The sequence below is a fragment of the Pseudophryne corroboree genome, chromosome 3 (assembly GCF_028390025.1).
Source record: "Pseudophryne corroboree isolate aPseCor3 chromosome 3, aPseCor3.hap2, whole genome shotgun sequence".
NCBI lineage: Eukaryota > Metazoa > Chordata > Amphibia > Anura > Myobatrachidae > Pseudophryne > Pseudophryne corroboree.
The window spans coordinates 168,839,254-168,859,697 of record NC_086446.1 but is presented as its reverse complement, the minus strand read 5'-3'; the positions used below and the strand labels follow the sequence as shown (position 1 = coordinate 168,859,697).

The following is a 20,444-nucleotide window of genomic DNA, read 5'->3' as shown; positions in this document are numbered from 1 at the left end:
CAACAACTCTCCGTCGGGTAGTGACAACGCTTACCCACGTGTACATTGCTGTTTCGGCGGTGTGGATGTACTAGCATGTCCAACTGACTTTACTAGTGACCTCCATTTCGTGTATCTCACTCAGATTCCTATCCCTATATTCTATAACCTGAGGGGGCTAGGTGCGTCAGGTTTATCATTCAATATAGGTACAGTATTTCGCAAGCTATACTCAGTGTGTATTTCTCTGACGTCCTAGTGGATGCTGGGAACTCCGTAAGGACCATGGGAATAGACGGGCTCCGCAGGAGACTGGGCACTCTAAAAGAAAGATTAGGTACTATCTGGTGTGCACTGGCTCCTCCCTCTATGCCCCTCCTCCAGACCTCAGTTAGAATCTGTGCCCGGCCAGAGCTGGGTGCTCCTAGTGGGCTCTCCTGAGCTTGCTAGAAAATAAAGTATTTGTTAGGTTTTTTATTTCTCTGACGTCCTAGTGGATGCTTGGAACTCCGTAAGGACCATGGGGAATAGACGGGCTCCGCAGGAGACTGGGCACTCTAAAAGAAAGATTAGGTACTATCTGGTGTGCACTGGCTCCTCCCTCTATGCCCCTCCTCCAGACCTCAGTTAGAATCTGTGCCCGGCCAGAGCTGGGTGCTCCTAGTGGGCTCTCCTGAGCTTGCTAGAAAAGAAAGTATTTGTTAGGTTTTTTATTTTCAGTGAGATCTGCTGGCAACAGACTCACTGCTACGTGGGACTGAGGGGAGAGAAGCAAACCTACCTGCTTGCAGCTAGCTTGTGCTTCTTAGGCTACTGGACACCATTAGCTCCAGAGGGTTCGAACACAGGGCCTGACCTCGATCGTCCGTTCCCGGAGCCGCGCCGCCGTCCCCCTTTCAGAGCCAGAAGACAGAAGAAGAACGATGAAATCGGCGGCAGAAGACTCCTGTCTTCATTAAGGTAGCGCACAGCACTGCAGCTGTGCGCCATTGCTCCCACAGCACACCACACACTCCGGTCACTGTAGGGTGCAGGGCGCTGGGGGGGGGGGGGGGGCGCCCTGGGCAGCAATAATATTACCTTTTGGCATAAAATACACATACAGTTAACTGACTGTATTATATGTGTAAAATACCCCGCCATTAAGTTACAGAAAACGCGGGACAGAAGCCCGCCGCTGAGGGGGCGGGGCCTTCTTCCTCAGCACACCAGCGCCATTTTCCCTTCACAGCTCCGCTGGAAGCACGCTCCCCAGGCTCTCCCCTGCAGTATCCAGGTACAAGACGGGTTAAAAAGAGAGGGGGGCACATAAATTTAGGCGCAAATCGATACAAACAAGCAGCTATTGGGAAAATCACTTATTAGCAGTGTAAATCCCTGTGTTATATAGCGCTGTGGTGTGTGCTGGCATACTCTCTCTCTGTCTCCCCAAAGGACTTTGTGAGGTCCTGTCCTCAGTCTGAGCATTCCCTGTGTGTGTGCGGTGTGTCGGTACGGCTGTGTCGACATGTTTGATGAGGAGGGTTACGTGGAGGCGGAGCAGGGGCAGATACATGTGGTGTCGCCCCCGACGGGGCCGACACCTGATTGGATGGATATGTGGAAGGTCTTAACCGACAGTGTCAACTCCTTACATAAAAGGTTCGATGACGCAGCAGCCTTGGGACAGCCGGGGTCTCAGCCCGCGCCTGCCCAGGCGACTCAGAAGCCGTCAGGGGCTCATAAACGCCCGCTAGCTCTGATGGTAGACACAGATGTCGACACGGAGTCTGACTCCAGTGTAGATGAGGATGAGACAAATGTACAGTCTACAAAAGCCATCCGATGCATGATTACTGCAATGAAAGATGTATTGCACATTTCTGATATTAACCCGGTTACCACCAAAAGGGGTATTATGTTTGGGGAGAAAAAGCAGCCAGTGACTTTTCCCCCATCTGATGAATTAAATGATTTGTGTGAAGAAGCGTGGAGTTCCCCTGATAAGAAACTAGTGATTTCTAAGAGGTTACTGGTGGCGTACCCTTTCCCGCCAACGGATAGGTTACGTTGGGAAACATCCCCTAGGGTGGACAAGGCGCTAACACGCTTATCTAAAAGGGTGGCACTGCCGTCTCAGGATACGGCCGCCCTAAAGGATCCTGCGGATAGAAAGCAGGAAGCTATCCTGAAGTCTGTGTATACACACTCTGGTACTCTACTGAGACCTGCTATTGCTTCAGCCTGAATGTGTAGTGCTGCAGCAGCATGGACTGATACCCTGTCAGACAACATTGATTCCCTCGACAGGGATACTATTTTGCTAACCATCAAACATATAAAAGACGTCGTCTTATATATGCGGGATGCACAGAGGGACATTTGCCTGCTGGCATCTAGAATTAATGCAATGTCCATTTCTGCCAGGAGAGTATTATGGACTCGGCAGTGGACAGGTGATGCTGATTCTAAAAAACACATGGAGGTTTTGCCTTATAAGGGGGAGGAATTATTTGGGGACGGTCTCTCGGACCTCGTATCCACAGCAACTGCTGGGAAGTCGACTTTTTTACCTCAGATTCCCTCACAGCCTAAGAAAGCACCGTATTATCAAATGCAGTCCTTTCGGTCTCAGAAAGGCAAGCGGGTCAGAGGAGCATCCTATCTGGCCAGAGGCAAGGGTAGAGGAAAGAAGCTGCACCAGGCAGCCAGTTCTCAGGAACAAAAATCCTCCCCTGCTTCCACTAAGTCCACCGCATGACGTTGGGGCTCCACAGGCGGAGCCAGGTGCGGTGGGGGCGCGTCTCCGAAACTTCAGCAACCAGTGGGTTCGCTCACAAGTGGATCTCTGGGCTGTACAAATTGTATCTCAGGGATACAAGCTGGAGTTCGAGGCGACTCCCCCTCGCCGTTACCTCAAATCAGCCTTGCCAGCTGCTCCCAGGGAAAGGGAGGTAGTACTGGCGGCAATTCACAAGCTGTACCTCCAGCAGGTGATAATCAAGGTCCTCCTCCTTCAACAGGGCAGGGGTTACTATTCCACAATGTTTGTGGTACCGAAACCGGACGGTTCGGTGAGACCCATCCTGAATTTAAAATTCTTGAACACTTATATAAAGAAGTTCAAGTTCAAAATGGAATCGCTCGGGGCGGTTATTGCAAGCCTGGAAGAGGGGGATTTTATGGTGTCGCTGGACATCAAGGATGCTTACTTGCATGTCCCCATTTACCCACCTCACCAGGAATACCTCAGGTTTGTGGTACAAGACTGTCATTACCAATTCCAGACGTTGCCGCTTGGTCTCTCCACGGCACCGAGAATATTTACCAAGGTAATGGCCGAAATTATGATACTCCTTCGAAAGAAGGGAGTTATAATTATCCCGTACTTGGACGATCTCCTCATAAAGGCGAGGTCCAGAGAGCAGTTGTTGGTCAGCGTAGCACTCTCTCGGGAAGTGTTGCAACAGCACGGCTGGATTCTGAATATCCCAAAGTCGCAGCTGATTCCTGCGACGTGTCTGCTTTTCCTGGGCATGATTCTGGACACAGAACAGAAGAAGGTGTTTCTCCCGGTGGAGAAGGCCCAGGAATTGTCATCTCTGGTCAGGGACCTCCTGAAACCAAAACAGGTGTCGGTGCATCACTGCACGCGAGTCCTGGGAAAGATGGTGGCTTCTTACGAAGCAATTCTCTTTGGCAGGTTCCATGCAAGGATCTTTCAGTGGGATCTGTTGGACAAATGGTCCGGATCGCATCTCCAGATGCATCGGTTGATCACCCTGTCCCCAAGGGCCAGGGTGTCTCTGTTGTGGTGGCTGCAGAGTACTCATCTTCTCGAGGGCCGCAGGTTCGGCATACAGGACTGGGTCCTGGTGACCACGGATGCAAGCCTCCGAGGATGGGGGGCAGTCACTCAGGGAAGAAACTACCAAGGACAGTGGTCAAGTCTGGAGACTTCACTACACATAAATATACTGGAACTAAGGGCCATTTACAACGCCCTGAGTCAAGCAGAGCCCCTGCTTCAAAACCACCCAGTTCTGATTCAGTCAGACAACATCACGGCGGTCGCCCATGTAAACCGCCAGAGCAGGATGGCAATGGCAGAACCCACAAGGATTCTTCGATGGGCGGAGAATCACGTGCTAGCACTGTCAGCAGTGTTCATTCCGGGAGTGGACAACTGGGAAGCAGACTTCCTCAGCAGGCACGACCTCCACCCGGGAGAGTGGGGACTTCATCAAGAAGTCTTCACACAGATTGTAAATCGCTGGGAACTACCACGGGTGGACATGATGGCGTCCCGCCTCAACAAAAAGCTAAAAAAATATTGCGCCAGGTCAAGGGACCCTCAGGCGATAGCTGTGGACGCACTAGTGACACCGTGGGTGTACCAGTCGGTTTATGTGTTCCCTCCTCTTCCTCTCATACCCAAGGTACTGAGGATAGTAAGAAAGAGAGGAGTAAGAACTATACTCATCGTTCCGGATTGGCCAAGAAGGACTTGGTACCCAGAACTACAAGAAATTATCTCAGAGGACCCATGGCCTCTGCCTCTCAGACAGGACCTGTTACAACAGGGGCCCTGTCTGTTCCAAGACTTACCGCGGCTGCGTTTGACGGCATGGCGGTTGAACGCCGGATCCTAACGGAAAAGGGCATTCCAGATGAAGTGATTCCTACGCTGATAAAAGCTAGGAAGGATGCGACAGTAAAGCATTATCACCGCATATGGCGGAAATATGTCGCTTGGTGTGAGGCCAGGAAGGCCCCTACAGAGGAATTCCAGCTGGGTCGATTTCTGCACTTCCTACAGTCAGGGGTGTCTATGGGCCTAAAATTGGGGTCCATAAAGGTCCAGATTTCGGCCCTATCTATTTTCTTTCAAAAAGAACTGGCTTCACTGCCTGAAGTTCAGACGTTTGTTAAGGGAGTGCTGCATATTTAGCCCCCTTTTGTACCTCCAGTGGCACCTTGGGATCTTAACGTTGTGTTGGATTTCCTGAAATCACACTGGTTTGAGCCACTTAAGACCGTGGAACTAAAGTATCTCACGTGGAAGGTGGTCATGCTGTTGGCCTTAGCTTCGGCTAGGCGTGTGTCAGAATTGGCGGCTTTGTCATGTAAAAGCCCATATCTGATCTTCCATATGGACAGGGCGGAATTGAGGACTCGTCCCCAATTTCTCCCAAAGGTGGTGTCAGCGTTTCATCTGAACCAACCTATTGTGGTGCCTGCGGCTACTCGGGACTTGGAGGATTCCAAGTTGCTGGACGTAGTCTGGGCTTTGAAAATTTATGTTTCCAGGACGGCTGGAGTCAGGAAAACTGACTCGCTATTTATCCTGCATGCACCCAACAAGCTGGGTGCTCCTGCTTCAAAGCAAACTATTGCTCGCTGGATCTGTTGCACGATTCAGCTGGCACATTCTGCGGCTGGACTGCCGCATCCTAAATCAGTAAAAGCCCATTCCACAAGGAAGGTGGGCTCTTCTTGGGCGGCTGCCCGAGGGGTCTCGGCTTTACAGCTTTGCCGAGCTGCTACTTGGTCGGGTTCAAACACATTTGCTAAATTCTACAAATTTGATACCCTGGCTGAGGAGGACCTTGAGTTTGCTCATTCGGTGCTGCAGAGTCATCCGCACTCTCCCGCCCGTTTGGGAGCTTTGGTATAATCCCCATGGTCCTTACGGAGTTCCCAGCATCCACTAGGACGTCAGAGAAAATAAGAATTTACTCACCGGTAATTCTATTTCTCGTAGTCCGTAGTGGATGCTGGGCGCCCGTCCCAAGTGCGGACTCTCTGCAATACATGTATATAGTTATTGCTTCACTAAAGGGTTATTGTTATGAGCCATCCGTTGAGTGAGGCTCAGTTGTTGTTCATACTGTTAACTGGGTATGGTTATCACAAGTTGTACAGTGTGATTGGTGTGGCTGGTATGAGTCTTACCCTGGATTCCAAATCCTTTTCTTGTTGTGTCAGCTCTTCCGGGCACAGTTTCCCTAACTGAGGTCTGGAGGAGGGGCATAGAGAGAGGAGCCAGTGCACACCAGATAGTACCTAATCTTTCTTTTAGAGTGCCCAGTCTCCTGTGGAGCCCGTCTATTCCCATGGTCCTTACGGAGTTCCCAGCATCCACTATGGACTACGAGAAATAGAATTACCGGTGAGTAAATTCTTATTTTTTCTCTGTGATTTTTAGTCACCATATACCTCTTGAATTCCCTGTTTGTGCTGTTACACTACAAAGGGGGTTCTTGTCAGGTATTGTGCTGCTGATATTGTACTGGGTTGCCCTGCATTGAGCTTTCGGATATGTCAGCTACAAAGGACAATGGTGCTGGGGCTGATCCCACATTGTGAGGTTGTGACACTGCAGACACATTTGAGGAAAATATAGCAGCTGAGGGTTCAGGTTATGGGAGTTTCTTACCCCTCAGTGGGATCGTAGCAACGGGGGTTCAAAATGACCCACCTTGGGCTACCTTCTCCACGTTATTGAATACGCTGGTAACTAGATTAACACCCCCTGTGCCGGTACAACCACTTATGGTCCCCGCGGTTAACCCGCCATGGGCATATCAGCTGTCTGCTCAGTTACAGCAATTGAACCACAGCGCCTAGATCTACTAGTTCAAGGCCCCTGTGTATATCAGGATTTAGCCCGGTTGGCTTTGACGGCGTGGCTCTTGAAGCTTCCGTCTTGAGGGCCAAAGGATTTTCTGAGGCGGTCATTCAAACCATGTTGAAGGCCCGGAAACCGGCTTCTGCTCGGATTTCCCATAGGGTCTGGAATTCTTACTTTGCTTGGTGTGCATCTAACAATCATGACGCTTACAAGTTTAGTACGGCCAAACTTTTGGCCTTTTTTACAACAGGGCCTTGGTCTGGCCTCTATCAAAGTTCATATTTCTGCCTTTTCGGTTTGGTTCCAGAGAAAAATTGCGACTTTAACTGACGTACATACGTTTACTCAGGGTGTGTTGTGGATTCAACCTCCCTAAGTCCCGCCTGTTGGCCCCTTGGGACTTGCTGGTGGTTTTGGAGGCATTGCAAGGGTCTCCATTTGAGCCTCTTGAATCTGCAGACCTTAAGTGGCTCTCTCTTAAGGTACTGTTTCTGCTGGCTATTTCCTCTGCTAGACGGGTGTCGGATTTGGGTGCCTTGTCTTGTAGGTCACCATATCTGATTTTTCACCATGATCGGGCGGTTCTTAGAACACGTCCCGGGTATTTACCTAAGGTGGTGTCTTCTTTCCTCATTAATCAGGAGATTGTGGTTCCGGCCTTTGCCTCTCCTGATTTGTCTTCAAAAGAGCGGTCTTTGGATGTGGTATGGGCCCTCCGTGTTTACGTGAAGAGAACTGCCTCCATCAGGAAGTCAGATTCTTTCTTTGTTCTGTTTGGTTTTCACAAACGTGGCTGACCTGCTTACAAGCAGACCCTGGCGAGATGGATTAGAATGGTGATTGCACATGCTTATGTGAAGGCTGGACTTCCAGCTCCTGCTACCATAAAGGCCTATTCTACTTGGTCAGTTGGACCTTCTTGGGCGGCCCGCCGTTGTGCGACCCTTGAACAATCGTGCAAGGCGGCTACGTGGTCCTCAGTGAACACGTTCATAAGGTTCTATGCCTTCGATACTTCCTCCTCCCAGGATGCTTCCTTTGGAGGTCGGGTTCTTGTGCCCACTACAGTGCGTCCCCTCCCATAAGGAACTGCTTTAGGACATCCCCAATGTCATTCCCTGTGGTGCCCAGTGTACCCCGCAGCAGAAAACAAGATTTATGGTAAGAACTTACCGTTGTTAAATCTTTCTGCGAGGTACACTGGGCTCCACAGGGCGCCCACCCTGACGCACTTAGCTTCTTTGGGTTGGTATGGCATTAGCCTCTGACACTTTCTCCTGTCGTGAGAGTGTAGTGTATGTGGCTACTAACCGTTGTCGTCTCAATGGACTGGTTAACAAAAACAGCTCCTTTGCACGGAGGCGGCGCTATGCATTCTGGGAACAGTCAAAGCTTTTAGCCTGTTGTTGCCTCGGATCAAGATCCTACTATACACCCCAATGTCATTCCCTGTGGAGCCCAGTGTACCTCGCAGCAAGAGATTTAACCTCGGTAAGTTCTTACCATAAATCTTTTTCCTACATTCCTACATACCTGAAATGTATCTGTAGTTTAATATATGCTCATATTTCTTATTATACTAATGTATAACCTGTGACTGATTGCTAGTGCAGCTGCTGACTTTTTTCTATACTATACTATATATCAGTCAGTTCTGCTGTCTTTGTATATACCAATCCTCAATGCTGGTGCAAAGAATAGAGCAGTGGTTTTCAAACTTTTTTGAATGACGGCGCCCTAGAATTTCAGAATTTTTTTCACGGCACCCCTAGGCCAAAAATTTCTTATTGAGAAATTTAGAAAGAAATATTACATTAAGTAGATCGGATTTATATGTCATCCTTAGGGTCAGCTGTGTGGTGAGGGACAAGATTTGCTACTGTTTGGCCACATATTTTATGACTGGCAGCCACCAACACTGGTTTTGCCTATTATATTGACCATGAATAATTTGAATTGGTCCTGGACCACCAACCCAGGGCACCCCTGCAAGTGTCCCGAGGCACCCCTGGGAGCCACGGCACACAGTTTGGGAACCTCTGGAATAGAGGGATCGGATTGTATATTACTTTAGCAAGCTTAAAGTGAATACGGTCACAAATTGTGTAGTTAACACCATACAGGTGTGTTATTTGTTTACCATGTCTAACAGAGGCAAGGGTGAGGAGGATGCACTCTTCCACAGCAGCACCAACCTTGATATCATGGTTGTCATGCAAAGCAGGGTTAACCTCTCAAGATCTGGTACAAAATGGATTATGTGCGAATTGTTATAGCTTTCACCAAAGCCTCCTTAATAATCCAAGGCAGGCACAGGTTCAGTCAAAACCCCCATAGGCTTTATTTGCACAAACATTATCCAGTATAGCTTTGCGGATAATGCCAGCTCCCATACCAGGGATATGTTGCCAAGTTAACCCTTACATGTAACATTCCCCCTGGGTCTTATTACGGGTTCACTACGATATGCCGGCGGTCGGGCTCCCGGCGACCAGCATACCGGCGCCTGGAGCCCAACCGCCGGCTTACCCGACAGTGTGGCGAGTGCAAATGAGCCCCTTGCGGGCTCGCTGCGCTCGCCACGCTACGGGCACAGTGGCGCGCTACGCGCGCCACACTATTTTATTCTCCCTCCAGGGGGGTCGTGGACCCCCACGAGGGAGAATAAGTGTCGGTATGCCGGCTGTCGGGCTCCCGGCGCCGGTATGCTGGTCGCCGGGAGCCCGACCGCCGGCATACTGAAGACCACCCCTTATTACATCCAGTCCAGGAATCTGCAGACTTTCAACAAAAGGACCTGTGGAAAGTAACTCGCATAGACATGAAACAACATTGTCAGTCTGCACATTTCAGAAGGGAACACTTCAGAGGATGAAGATGGTTCCTCGCAGTCTGAGTCTGCATACAGACATGAGGATGAAGGTCCAAGCTCAGTAGATGTACCTGAGCTAATTAATGCTATGAAAGCCAGTCTGTTAAAATCCAAGGCACCTGTGTTCAAACGTCCCAAAACAGTCAGAACTGAATTTCCAGAGTCAGAACAGCTGACGGAAATCATGCAAGAGGCTTTGGTTACACCCAGTAAAAACTTCAGAATTCAGAAAAAATTGAATTCTCATTATCCTCTTCCGGCTGGGGATTACAGCCTTGGATATGGGTATAGTAGCTTCTCAGGCATCCGCCTCAGCAGTAGCAGCACGCAGAGCTGTCTGACTACGTACATGGAAGGCTGACTTAGAGTCCAAAAAGGTACTAGAGTCTTTGGGGGTATTTCTGAGTTGATCGCAGCAGGAACTTTGTTAGCAGTTGGGCAAAACCATGTGCACTGCAGGGGAGGCAGATATAACATGTGCAGAGAGAGTAAGAATTGGGTGTGGTGTGTTCAATCTGCAATCTAAATTGCAGTGTAAAAATAAAGCAGCCAGTATTTACCCTGCACAGAAACAAAATAACCCACCCAAATCTAACTCTTTCTGCAAATGTTATATCTGCCACACCTGCAGTGCACATGGTTTTGCCCAACTGTTAACAAAGTTCCTGCTGCGATTAACTCAGAATTACCCCCTTTGCCTTTTGCTGGAGATATTCTTTTTGGTAAACAATATTCTGTAGTCAGAAGCAGACTCTAAGAAAGTGAAGTTTCCTTCTACTTACAAGTCTAAACCTACTTATCCAGTTTTTCGGTCCTTTCGGACCCAAGGAAAAGCGAAAGGAAACGGTTACGGCAAACAGTCCAAATCGGATAAGTCTGGAAAGACTAAAAAACCTTGGGCTACCAGAAGGTCTGCTTCCAAAAGAGAAGATAAGCCATCAGCCTGATGGCACGGGCCTCCACCTGGGGGACCCCAGGGTGGGAGGCCAACTTCTTCTATTTGCATAGACCTGGCAGTAGTCCACCACAGATGCCTGGATGCAAAAAGCGGTATCTCACGATTATGCGTTTGCCTTCAAGAAACAGAAAAGATTTTTTTTGTACCAAGCCGTCTTCTGTGGAAACAATCAGGGGTGATATTACTGGTCCCTCCTGCTCAGCAGGGACAAGGTTTCTATTCCAACCTGTTTCTAGTACATAAACCGAATGGGTCATACCGGCCCATTCTCAATCTCAAAGCTCTGAACAAATACATTTGAGTGCCTCATTTTCATATGGAGACTTTACGTTCCATTATCTTGATCATGGAGCCGGAGGATTTTATGGTATCCCTAGATATCCAGGATGCTTACCTGCATGTACCCATAGCACTGTCCAATCAGTACTATCTCAGGTTTGCTATCCTCCGGCAACATTTTCAGTTTCAGGCCCTACCATTTGGACTGGCTACAGCTCCAAGGGTGTTCACCAAAATTATGGTGGTGATGGTAGTTTATCTCCGTCATCAGGGGATAATAGTTTTCCCATACCTGGACGACCTGTTGATCCTGGCTCATTCCCAGGAAACTCTCCAGGGCCATCTACAATTGACAATAGCCTGTTTACAAAGCCACGGCTGGCTCATAAATTGTCTGAAGTCATCCCTGGTTCCGTCACGCATGACGCACCTGGGGCCTGTATTGGATTCCAGGCTTCAGAGAGTTTTTCTACCTCTGAGCAAAATATCCACAATACAGACAAGGATTCAGGGGATACTACACAGTCGGAGAGTAGCCATTCATGCAGCAATACGAGTGATGGGATCTATGGTGTCAACGTTTGACATGGTGGAATATGCTCAATTCCACTCGAGACCCCTTCAACGTCTGATTCTTTCCAGATGGAATGGTGTACATCACACGATAAAAACGCAGACTATGGTCTTTCCTTTGGAAGTACGGAGGTCATTAGCCGGGTGGCTGCAGACATCCCATCTGGAGAAAGGGTGACCCTTTTGGATCTCTGAGTGGGAGATTTTGACAACGGATGGCAGTCTTCAGCAAGGAAACCATCCTCTGCTCGCATTTATTACCGAATATGGCATGCTTATATTCAATGGTGCAGTACCAGGAAGCTTGACCCTAGGTTTTTCAGAGTTTCCAGAGTCTTAACATTCCTTCAGGCAGGAATGGATAAAGGTCTACAGGTGGCATCCTTGAGAGTTTAGGTGTCAGCATTGACTGTATGGTTTCAGAAGAAAATTGCTAACCTACAGGCTATTCGCACTTTTTTCCAAGGAATATTTTACATCCAACCTCCTTTTGTTCCTCCTACAGCGCCTTGGGATCTATATTTAGTCCTAAAGGCACTTCAAGTTGCCCCATTTGAACCACTGAGTCAAGTGGATCTTAAATGGTTGACAGCTAAGGTTCTCTTTCTACTGGCTATTGCTTCAGCCAGAAGAGTCTCAGATTTAGGGGTGTTATTATGTCGCCCTCCTTTTCTGATTTTTCATCCAGATAGAGCAGTTCTCAGAACCAAATCTGGATATTTTCCTAAGGTGGTTTCCAAGTTCCACCTTAACAAAGAAATTGCCTGAGCCAGGAGGCAGGGATATAGGACACAGTCCCGTTGCATTCTGGGAGGCCGAAAGCTTTTTATCGATTGGTGCCATTCCGCTGATGCTACCTCATATCCCAATGTTATCCTGTGTATACTGTGGACTTCGGAGAAATAGTTATCGATAGTAAGTCTACCATAACTACATATTTTTCAATGTGGAAGTGGATGTCCGCACACATTTTATGCATACAGATGTTTGTCTCAAAATATGATTGATGTTTCTTTTTAAGAAAACTGCTCATTTCTTGTTATTTGTGTGGTTTCATATTCTATGGAAGAATACAACAATTTTAAACTAACATAACCAACAGAGAGGTCCTACATCTAAATTTGGAGATGCTATGTTTGTGATTTGCATACTGCTAGTCTCCAATAACTAGGACAAATCGTTGTTCTGCACAATTGTATGATCAAAGGGGATGATCTTTCCCTATATGAAAATGGTTATCAGCGCATGACATTTTTTATATGACTACGGGTTTTCTGATGTCAACGTTTCATTTGTCATTTGCTGTGTGGTACTTAATAGGAACTTTGCACTCCTAGAACTATTAGTGTTCCTCTCTTTAAAAACTGTTATGCTATATGAGAAAGGACCCATTTTTGTGCACGGAATATACCATATATGGTCTCTGCCTATGTACTTGTTTGAGTGGCATTGATACAGAATGATGCTTTGGATAATATATATATATATATATATATATATATTTTTCACCTTGTTAATCTAGACACTGGCCGATATATTGGCCATTCTATTAAATGGCCGATATATCGCTGGTCCATCGGTCAGTGAGTACCAACGATATGTCTGTGAGTGCCGTTGTTCACAGACATATCGAATCGGTCCTGCACCACACACGATGACCAATATATTCTGTGTGTGACCGCTGTTTACACTTCCTGCACAAGCTGTCGGTGAGTGATGGCTCAACTGGGCGGCTGCATGTAACTACCTGCCCAGATTATGATGTCAGTCACGACAGATCGGGCAGTGACGGATCGCGACACTGCCCAATCTGCCTATAGATTTATCTGCAGATCCATTGATTACCCACCTTTACTCCCCTGTCCATCTGATGTACATTAATATAGATTACACTAAATAGTAAATCAAGGTACACATATTGTTTTATAAACAAGTCCGTATTCATTAATATTTTTTCTCTGACGTCCTAGTGGATGCTGGGAACTCCGTAAGGACCATGGGGAATAGCGGCTCCGCAGGAGACTGGGCACAACTAAGAAAGATTTAGGACTACCTGGTGTGCACTGGCTCCTCCCACTATGACCCTCCTCCAGACCTCAGTTAGAATCTTGTGCCCGGCAAAGCTGGATGCACACTAGGGGCTCTCCTGAGCTCCTAGAGAGAGAGTTTATTTTAGGTTTTTTTATTTTACAGTGAGACCTGCTGGCAACAGACTCACTGCAGCGAGGGACTAAGGGGAGAAGAAGCGAACCTACCTAACTGGTGGTAGCTTGGGCTTCTTAGGCTACTGGACACCATTAGCTCCAGAGGGATCGACCGCATGGAACCGGCCATTGATGTTCGGTCCCGGAGCCGCGCCGCTGGCCCCCTTACAGAGCCAGAAGCAAGAAGAGTCCGGAAAATCGGCGGCAGAAGACATCAGTCTTCACCAAGGTAGCGCACAGCACTGCAGCTGTGCGCCATTGCTCCTCATACACACTTCACACTCCGGTCACTGAGGGTGCAGGGCGCTGGGGGGGGGCGCCCTGAGCAGCAATAAAAACACCTTGGCTGGCAAATATATCACAATATATAGCCCCAGAGGCTATATATGTGATAAATACCCCTGCCAGAATCCATTAAAAAGCGGGAGAAAAGTCCGCCGAAAAAGGGGCGGAGCTATCTCCCTCAGCACACTGGCGCCATTTCTCCCTCACAGCTCCGCTGGAAGGAAGCTCCCTGGCTCTCCCCTGCAGTCTACACTACAGAAAGGGTAAAAAAGAGAGGGGGGGCACTAAATTTAGGCGCAATATACATATAGCAGCTATAAGGGGATATAATTTAGTTAATCCCTGTATTATATAGCGCTCTGGTGTGTGCTGGCTTACTCTCTCTCTGTCTCCCCAAAGGGCTTTGTGGGGTCCTGTCTTCTGTCAGAGCATTCCCTGTGTGTGTGCGGTGTGTCGGTACGGCTGTGTCGACATGTTTGATGAGGAGGCTTATGTGGAGGAGGAGCAGGTGCCTATAAATGTGTTGTCACCCCCTGCGGGGCAGACACCTGAGTGGATGGACTTGTGGAAGGAATTACGTGAAAGTGTCGACTCCTTACATAAAAAATTTGACGACATGCCAAATGCGGGACAGCCGGCTTCTCAGCTTGTGCCTGCCCAGACGTCTCAAAGGCCATCAGGGGCTCTAAAACGCCCGCTACCTCAGATGGCAGACACAGATGTCGACACGGATACTGATACCAGTGTCGACGACGAAGAGACTAATGTAATGTCCAATAGGGCCACTCGTTATATGATTGAGGAAATGAAAAATGTTTTACACATTTCTGATGTGACCCCAGGTACCACAAAAAAGGGTATTATGTTTGGTGAGAAAAAACTACCAGTAGTTTTTCCCCCTTCTGAAGAATTAAATGAAGTGTGTGAAGTAGCGTGGGCTTCCCCCGATAAAAAATTGGTAATTTCTAAAAAGTTACTAATGGCGTACCCTTTCCCGCCAGAGGATAGGTCACATTGGGAAACACCCCCTAGGGTGGATAAAGCGCTTACACGCTTATCAAAAAAGGTGGCACTACCGTCTCCGGATACGGCCGCCCTAAAGAAACGTGCTGATAGAAAGCAGGAGGCTCTCCTGAAGGCTATATATACGCACACTGGTATTATACTGAGACCAGCTATTGCTTCAGCATGGATGTGCAGTGCTGCAGCTGCGTGGTCATATTCCCTGTCAGAAAACATTGACACCCTAGACAGGGACACTATATTGCTAAACATAGAGCATATTAAAGACGCTGTCTTATACATGAGAGATGCACAGAGGGATATTTGCCGGCTGGCATCTAAAATAAGTGCACTGTCTATTTCTGCCAGGAGAGGGTTATGGACTCGGCAGTGGACAGGTGATGCAGATTCTAAAAGGCACATGGAAGTTTTGCCTTATAAGGGTGAGGAGTTGTTCGGGGATGGTCTTTCGGACCTAGTTTCCACAGCAACAGCTGGGAAGTCAGCATTTTTACCACATGTCCCCTCACAACCAAAGAAAGCACCGTATTATCAGGTACAGTCCTTTCGTCCCCAAAAGAACAAGCGGGGTAGAGGCGCGTCCTTTCTGCCCAGAGGCAGAGGTAGGGGGAAAAAGCTGCAGCATACAGCAAGTTCCCAGGAACAAAAGTCCTCCCCCGCTTCTTCTGCTAAGTCCGCCGCATGACGCTGGGGCTCAACAGGCGGAGCCAGGTACGGTGGGGGCCCGTCTCAAAATCTTCAGCAATCAGTGGGCTCGCTCACAAGTAGATCCCTGGATCCTTCAAGTGGTATCTCAGGGGTACAGGCTGGAATTCGAGACATTTCCCCCCCCCGCTGTTTCCTCAAATCTGCCTCCTCAGACAGGGAGGCTGTGTTAGAGGCAATTCACAAGCTGTATTCCCAGCAGGTGATAGTCAAGGTGCCCCTACTTCAACAAGGACGGGTTACTATTCCACAATGTTTGTGGTACCGAAACCGGACGGTTCGGTGAGACTCATTTTAAATTTAAAATCCTTGGAACACATATATAAAAAAATTCAAGTTCAAGATGGAATCGCCCAGGGCGGTTATTGCAAGCCTGGAAGAGGGGGATTACATGGTATCTCTGGACATCAAGGATGCTTACCTGCATGTCCCCATTTACCATCCTCACCAGGAGTACCTCAGATTGGTGGTACAGGATTGTCATTACCAATTCCAGACGTTGCCGTTCGGCCTGTCCACGGCACCGAGGGTATTTACCAAGGTAATGGCCGAAATGATGATACTCCTTCGAAAAAAGGGAGTTTTAATTATCCCATACTTGGACGATCTCCTGATAAGGGCGAGGTCCAGAGAGCAGTTGTTGTTCGGCGTAGCACTATCTCAGGAGGTGCTACACCAGCACGGTTGGATTCTGAATATTCCAAAGTCACAGCTGGTTCCTGCGACATGTCTACTGTTCCTGGGGATGATTCTGGACACAGTCCAGAAAAAAGTGTTTCTCCCAGAGGAGAAAGCCAAGGAGCTGTCATCTCTAGTCAGAGGCCTCCTGAAACCAAAACAGGTGTCGGTGCATCACTGCACGCGAGTCCTGGGAAAGATGGTAGCTTCCTACGAAGCAATTCCATTCGGCAGGTTCCATGCCAGAACCTTTCAGTGGGACCTGTTGGGCCAATGGTCTGGATCGCATCTTCAAATGCATCGGTTGATAACCCTGTCTCCTAGGACCAGGGTGTCTCTGCTGTGGTGGCTGCAGAGTGCTCATCTCAAAGAGGGCCGCAGATTCGGCATACAGGACTGGGTCCTGGTGACCACGGATGCCAGCCTTCGAGGCTGGGGGGCAGTCACACTGGGAAGAAACCTCCAAGGACTTTGGTCAAGTCAGGAGACTTCCCTACACATAAATGTTCTGGAACTGAGGGCCATTTACAATGCCCTAAGTCAGGCAAAGCCCCTGCTTCAAAACCAGCCGGTTCTGATCCAGTCAGACAACATCACGGCAGTCGCCCATGTAAACCGTCAGGGCGGCACAAGAAGCAGGACGGCGATGGCAGAAGCCACAAGGATTCTCCGATGGGCGGAAAATCACGTGTTAGCACTGTCAGCAGTGTTCATTCCGGGAGTGGACAACTGGGAAGCAGACTTCCTCAGCAGGCACGACCTCCACCCGGGAGAGTGGGGACTTCATCCAGAAGTCTTCCAACTGATTGTAAACCGTTGGGAAAGGCCTCAGGTGGACATGATGGCGTCCCGCCTAAACAAAAAGCTAGAAAAATATTGCGCCAGGTCAAGAGACCCTCAGGCGATAGCTGTGGACGCTCTAGTGACACCGTGGGTGTACCGGTCGGTTTATGTGTTCCCCCCTCTTCCACTCATACCCAAGGTACTGAGGATAATAAGGAAAAGAGGAGTAAGAACTACTCATTGTTCCGGAATTGGCCAAGAAGGTCTTGGTACCCGGAACTTCAAGAATTAATCTCAGAGGACCCATGGTCTCTGCCGCTCAGACAGGACCTGCTGCTGCAGGGGCCCTGTCTGTTCCAAGACTTACCGCGGCTGCGTTTGACGGCATGGCGGTTGAACACCGGATCCTAAAAGAAAAGGGTATTCCGGAGGAAGTCATTCCTACGCTCATTAAAGCTAGAAAAGATGTAACCGTACAACATTATCACCGCATATGGCGAAAATATGTTGCATGGTGTGAGGCCAGGAAGGCCCCAACGGAGGAATTTCAGCTGGGTCGATTTCTGCACTTCCTACAGTCAGGGGTGACTATGGGCCTAAAACTGGGTTCCATTAAGGTCCAGATTTCAGCTCTGTCGATTTTCTTCCAAAAAGAACTGGCTTCACTGCCTGAAGTTCAGACATTTGTCAAGGGAGTGCTCCATATTCAGCCTCCTTTTGTGCCTCCAGTGGCACCGTGGGACCTCAACGTGGTGTTGGGTTTCCTAAAGTCACATTGGTTTGAGCCACTTAAAACCGTGGATTTAAAATATCTCACGTGGAAAGTGGTCATGCTTTTGGCCTTGGCTTCGGCTAGGCGTGTGTCGGAATTGGCGGCTTTATCATGTAAAAGCCCCTATTTGATTTTCCATATGGATAGGGCAGAATTGAGGACTCGTCCCCAGTTTCTTCCTAAGGTGGTATCAGTTTTTCACTTGAACCAACCTATCGTGGTGCCTGCGGCTACTAGGGACTTGGAGGACTCCAAGTTGCTGGACGTAGTCAGGGCCTTGAAAATTTATGTTTCCAGGACGGCTGGAGTCAGGAAAACTGACTCGCTATTTATCCTGTATGCATCCAACAAGCTGGGGGCTCCTGCTTCAAAGCAGACTATTGCTCGCTGGATTTGTAGCACAATTCAGCTTGCGCATTCTGCGGCTGGCCTGCCGCAGTCTAAATCGGTAAAAGCCCATTCCACGAGGAAGGTGGGCTCTTCTTGGGCGGCTGCCCGAGGGGTCTCGGCTTTACAACTTTGCCGAGCTGCTACTTGGTCAGGGGCAAAAACAATTCTACAAATTTGATACCCTGGCTGAGGAGGACCTTGAGTACTCTCATTCGGTGCTGCAGAGTCATCCGCACTCTCCCGCCCGTTTGGGAGCTTTGGTATAATCCCCATGGTCCTTACGGAGTCCCCAGCATCCACTAGGACGTCAGAGAAAATAAGATTTTACTCACCGGTAAATCTATTTCTCGTAGTCCGTAGTGGATGCTGGGCGCCCGTCCCAAGTGCGGACTGTCTGCAATACTTGTACATAGTTATTGTTACCTAAAAGGGTTATTGTTGAGCCATCTGTTGAGAGGCTCTGTTATGTTCATACTGTTAACTGGGTATAATATCACGAGTTATACGGTGTGATTGGTGTGGCTGGTATGAGTCTTACCCGGGATTCAAAATCCTTCCTTATTGTGTCAGCTCTTCCGGGCACAGTATCCTAACTGAGGTCTGGAGGAGAGTCATAGTGGGAGGAGCCAGTGCACACCAGGTAGTGCTAAATCTTTCTTAGTTGTGCCCAGTCTCCTGCGGAGCCGCTATTCCCCATGGTCCTTACGAAGTCCCCAGCATCCACTACGGACTACGAGAAATAGATTTACCGGTGAGTAAAATCTTATTATTTCTAATATTCATCGAAAGTTATGTTTTAAGGTGCATAATTATAAAAAAAAATGTGAAAGAACCAAAAGGACTCTAAGGCACACTTGACGATATGCAGTCGATATATCGTACGTTCCGACGGATCAGGTGATATATTGGTCACATCGTCCAGTGTGTATGCGCTACAGATGTGTCCTCTTTACTGCAGTCACGCTAAACAGACCTTGAAGTTGTGCCATGCCGTGGAGGGACTTCACTTTTTTGCGTTTTTTTTCCGCGACAAAAGCGTCTTAGATGCAAAGTATCTGCATCTGAAATGCCACGTTACAGTGTTTTCTGTAAAAAAAAAACTATAGCATAGCATTTGTATGTAAATATAGTCGTAGTAACACACAGAATATAGGCATGCTGCATATCATTTTTATCAGCAGAAGCTGCTTGTGCGTCCCATTACATTACTTTGCATCTAAGACGCATGTGCGCAGAGAAAACACAAAAAAAGATACTCTGCGCTACCGAGTCACTCATGTGTTATGTGTAGCGCATGAAGCAAAGATGTAAGAGGACACATCATGAATGATGCATGGTCCCGCGGGCCATTGTACGATATCTTTAGTTGTTACTTTGAAATCTAGAGATATTGTGAAAGCCTGCATACTCCTGGATATGGCCGGGTGACTATATCGTTCAGTGTGTATGAATGATATAGTATTCCGGCAAATATGTGCATCGTGTAGTGTGTACCCAGCCTAAAGCTGAATACACACTGGCAGATATATCTGCAGTTCAATCAGTCTGCTGATGGTGGTTGTTCATACACATTAATTATTTATTTATTTATTTATTTAGTAACAGTTTCTTAAATAGCGCAGAAAATTCCGTTGCACTTTACAACTGGACACAATTCGAAGACAAAACCCGGTAAAAACAAACAATCATAGAGGTAGAAGGTAATAGAAAGATGCACCAATATATCTGCAGAAATATTGGCCATCTGCTGTGCTGTACAGCAGATGCAATCTATCTGTAAAAGACGTCATTCACAGACATATAGCTGGGTACACACTGGGCGAACTCCCTCTAGATATTGTTCAGTGACGTCATCCCTCGCATTCCCAGAACAAGCAGCTCAACGAAATAGTCGAATTTGAGCTGCATGTTCGGTAGATAATACCTGAATGAGAATGACCCCTCGGGGTCATACACACTAGTCGATTATAAACAATAGATTTTTGTTTGCATTCATATAGTCTAGTGTTAGCGCCCAATAAGCATTTGATTGCTCTATGTCATTAGTAACAAAATGATTAGTTGTGGGTAAGCTGAGCCTGGCCTCATCTTTGTCTGGGCAGCACGGGCGGTGTAATGGTTAGCACAGCACTGAGGTCAAGGGTTCATTTCCCACTATTGCCCTCACTGTGTGGAGTTTGTATGTTCTCCCTGTGCTTCGTGGGTTTACTCCGGTTTCCTCCCACAATCCAAAAATATACTGGTAGGTTCAGAGGCTCCAAAGAAAATGGACCGTAGAGTGGAATGTGTGTACATATACACATGGTAGAGAATATAGATTGTAAGCTCCA

General features: G+C 48.0%; 1 protein-coding gene across 1 annotated transcript in view; it reads left to right on the top strand.

Annotated features, from left to right (window-relative positions):
• Positions 1 to 20,444, top strand: part of TMEM132A (transmembrane protein 132A) — a 189,610-nt gene that overhangs the window by 127,212 nt on the left and 41,954 nt on the right. The window lies entirely within an intron of this gene.